Raw genomic sequence first — 4,487 nt, forward strand, 5'->3', positions numbered from 1 at the left:
AATGGTGAACCCCCAAATCCGGTGTCTGGTCTAGATGATGTGCTCATAAAAAGTGGTTCCAGGGAACTGATCACTGACATTGGGACCTGAGATTTGTACCTCGAAACAGTCTTAAAAAAAAAAATCAACAGTCACTGATATTCCACTATAATCAACCACTTTTCCTGCTGACCTGTACTGAGATGTTATTCCCCAGATTTCCCACGAGATGGCAGCAGAGATGCACACTTGGGACACGTTATTAGTGGCTTGTCCAAAAAGTTTGTTTGATTTTTATGTATAAAATGATATCAGGCTTTTTTTAACCTCTTGGGTTAACATTAAAATTCATTTTAAATAGATGTTATTTTCTTCATTGTTTAAGGAAGCTGCAACAAACAAAGCACATTACAAATGTGCTTTTCACACTTGGATCTTCTACAATTTTCAAGCACACTTGGATCTTCTAAAAACCTGACTCTATTACACTATAAAGCTAGCTCCAACAAATGACACATAAAACACATTCATTGCTTCCTTTGCCCTACTCTGGAAACCAGTCACAAGGCAACTGGGAAGTCCTGCCATTTAGACATTTTTAAATACACTTCTAAGTACCATTGCCATCAACAGTCATTGACATTCCACCAGAACCAACCACTTTTCTTGTTGACCGGCACTAAAGCGTTATTTCCAATAGGAACAAGAGATGGCAGCCCTGGCTGGTATAGCTCAGTGGATTGAGCGTGGGCCTGCGAACCACACGACTGCGGTTCAATTCCCAGTCAGGGCACATGCCTGGGTTGCAGGCCAGTTCCCAGTAGGGGACACACAAGAGGCAACCATACATTGATATTTCTTTCCTTCTCTCCTTCCCTTCCCCTCTAAGGATAAATAAATAAAATCTTTAAAAAAAAGAGAGATGGCAGAAGACAACCAAGGTTGGAACTGTTTTTTTTTGCTTTGTTTTCATTGACCATATTGTACTATGGAGCAAGTTTTTTAAAAAAATCAGATTCTTTGAGGTTCTGGCCAAGATGGAGGCATAGCTAGAAAATCTTCACTTCCTCACGCAACCAAAAGGAGGATAATAACTAATCTAAAATCAATAAACAACCAGAACTGTCTGAAAAGCAAACTGCATGGCACTCTGATAACCAAAGAATTAAGGAAACAGTCAACCAGACCAACCAGACTGGTGCACCGAAACAAAAAACTATGGCCCAAATGAAAGAACACAGCAAAACTCCAGAAAGTGAGCTAAGCGATGAGTAAGCCACCCATCTGTTGGACAGTTCAAAGCGTTGGTAATCAAAATGCTCGCAGAACTGATTGAGCTTGGTTGCAAAGTGAAAGAACAAATGAAGACTACCCAAAGTGAAATAAAGCAAGATATTCAGGGAACCAACAGTGAAAGGAAGGAAATCAGGACTCAAATCAACTATTTGAAACAAAAGGAAGAAATAAACATCCAACCACAACACAATGAAGAAACAATAATTTTTAAAAAATGAAGAGAAGCTTAGGAACCTTGGGACAACTTTAAATGTTCCAATATCCAAATTATAGGAGTGCCAGAAGGAGAAGAACAAGAGCAAAAAATTGAAAACTTATTTCAACAAATAATGAAGGGAAACTTCCCCAAACTGGTGAAGGAAACACACTTCCAGGAAATCCAGGAAGCCGAGATTCCCAAAGAAGTTGGACCCAAAGAAGAACACACCAAGGCGCATCATCATCAAGTTACCCAAGATCAAAGATAAAGAAAGAATCTTAAAAGCAGCAAGAGAAAAAGAGAGAGTTACCTACAAAAAAATTCCCATAAGGCTATCAGCTGATTTCTCAAAAGAAACTTTGCAGGCAGGAAGAAACTGGAAAGATGTATTCCAAGTCATGAAAGGGAAGGACCCACATCCAAAGTGACTCTGTCCAGCAAAGCTATCGTTTAGAATGGAAGGGCAGATACATGCCTCCCAGATAAGGTCAGGTTAAAGCAGTTCCTCATCGTCAAGCCCTTATTATATAAAATGTTAAAGGGACTTATCTAGGAAATTGAAGGAGATCAAAAACTATGAACAGTAAAATGACAACAAACAACTATCGACAAATGAACCAAAAAGAAAAGAAAAGCAAAACCAAAAATAAAACAAAAACTAAGCAAACAACTAGAACAGGACCAGAATCAGAGAAACGGACATCACAGGGAGGGATTTCAGTGGGGAGGGGGGAGGCTGGAATAGGGGGAAAGGTACAGGGAAGAAGAAACTTAACTGGTAGGCGTAGAACAGACGGGGAGAGGTAGAAATGGTGTAGGGAACAGAGGAGTCAAAGAACGTACATGTACAACCCACAGATGTGGACTAAAGTGGGGGGAAGCTGGAGGGTTGGGTGCAGGGTGGAGGGGGATAAAGGGGGGGGGGAATTGAGAAAACTGTAATAGCATAATCAATAAAAAAACTTTAAAAAATAAATAAAAAACAACAAAATAATTCAACATGACTGATAGTAAAGATACTCCATACCAAAACTTGAGAAAGAAATCTTCACCCTTGAATGCACAGCCTAGGAACACAAGCTGGAAAATGCACAAGCTTTGCATCCATACGAGGAACTTAAAATAATAAGTGAGGTCCAGGCAAAGAAAAGAGCCTGTAGACACGTCCTGAGGGGCACGAACATGAAATAAGAGCGCCTGCATTTTACTCTATTTTTTACCTCTTGATGGGGAATTTCTAACAAATTTGACCTTCATATTACTTAAGGAAGCTACAAGGGAAAAAGCAAATTACAAATGACTTTCAAGCAAACTTGGCACTTGTAAAAACCTGCCTCTAATTACGCTACAAAGCCAGTTCCAAAAAACGTCACATGAAACATGTTTATACCTCACTTGGCCGATATCTGGAGACCAGTCACAAAGTAACTGCACAGTCCTGACATTTGGACGTCTTCAACTGCGCTTGTAAATTGCAGTGCTATGAAAAGTCAATGATATTCCCCCTGCAATCAACCCCTTTTCCTGCTGACCTGCACTAAGCTCTCATTCCCCAAAATGGCCACGAGGTGGCAGCAGAGACCGACAGAGGCAACGCTTATCCCATTAACGACTCGGCTGAAAGGTTCCTTCACTTTTTACTGTAAGATGCAATGACTCCCACGCTTTTCATCCCCCTCCCCCCAAAATGTGACTGCACGACGTCATAGCCATTGAGTTCCCCTGCCCCCTGCCACCTTTCGGGCAACTTCCCATTCCATCGTCCCACAGCACGGTTACCTTTAGGAGCACAGAGCCCTTCCAGGTGCCTTCTGCAGTCTTCCAGGAAACAGAAATGTCTCTCCACTAAGAGAAATTCGGAATACCGAATTAAACGGGCATGTGAAGGTGCAAAGTCTGGTGAGTGCTACGCATGAATCACGACTGCACAGCTGGGCTGAAGCCCCTTTTCCCTGGTCACCAAAGAGAAACGTGCGCTCCCATCTCATCCTGAACCTTTCCCGTCTACGGCTTCGACTCTTTCCCACAGGCAGTGCTTGCGGTTGGTCTGATGGGGCATCACGTGTTGCGAATTTCCCCAAGGAGCTCCCCCTACAGGACGCCCTCTGGTATCACCACAGAGGCAACATCACCTCCTCTGGATGAAGACCGCCCTGTGGAGGGGATGCTGGTGGTGGTTCCTTCATTTGCCCACAATATCTCTCGATTCACATTATTCTCAAATTTCAATAGTTCATACTCCCTCACAATTTGCTTGCAAGCAGAATGGTTTCCATATATTTCCATAGAGAAGAATCACATGTGGAAATGAGGTCAAGAAAGATCCCCCCTCCTGCTTAACTTCTGTGGAGCCCAAACCTCAAAGCAATTCACGTCATCATGCAGGTGCAAATGATAATCGACACTCAACTTCGATACTTTGAGTATGTCACCTGTCTCCCGCGTGGCACAGAGTGGTCTGTCCTCAGTGAACATCTGGACTCGGCTCTGAACTGCAAATGCTCTGCCAGACCCATGGGGCACCTTTGTGGGAGAAGTCCTGGGGAAGACACTTCAAAAACCACTTCTGACACATTTCATTACCTACAGCGCCTTCTCCATCCACACTACCAATCTTTATGTTTGCATTCTAGTTGTGTTTTCACCTTTCTTGAAATGACAAAGCCTAATGTGCCAAAAGTGTTCCTTATGTTCATCCATCTTCAGTGTGAAAATGGCCCCCAAACCACAGTGGTTTCGATGAGTTTTTTCTTTCAATGCACGTTTGTATGACATCTGTCATGGTACAGTCTCACCCAACGCTTCTCAGTAAAGTTAGACGAGTTAGCGAACCAAAGTCACAGAATGGGAGGGGGCAGTGAGGGTGTTGGGAGCTAAACTGACTTTTGGGCCAACCTGGTATAAACGAAACTTCAACCAGAATCGCATCATTTACAGTATGTTTTTTGCTCAAGCAGCACTTAAGCTAGAATTCACTGGAAATGGGTGACTGGAAAGTTCTCTCACTTGGTAC

The sequence above is a fragment of the Sturnira hondurensis genome, unplaced genomic scaffold (assembly GCF_014824575.4).
Source record: "Sturnira hondurensis isolate 20B ecotype Veracruz unplaced genomic scaffold, ASM1482457v3 Scaffold0001221, whole genome shotgun sequence".
In the NCBI taxonomy this organism is placed as follows: domain Eukaryota; kingdom Metazoa; phylum Chordata; class Mammalia; order Chiroptera; family Phyllostomidae; genus Sturnira; species Sturnira hondurensis.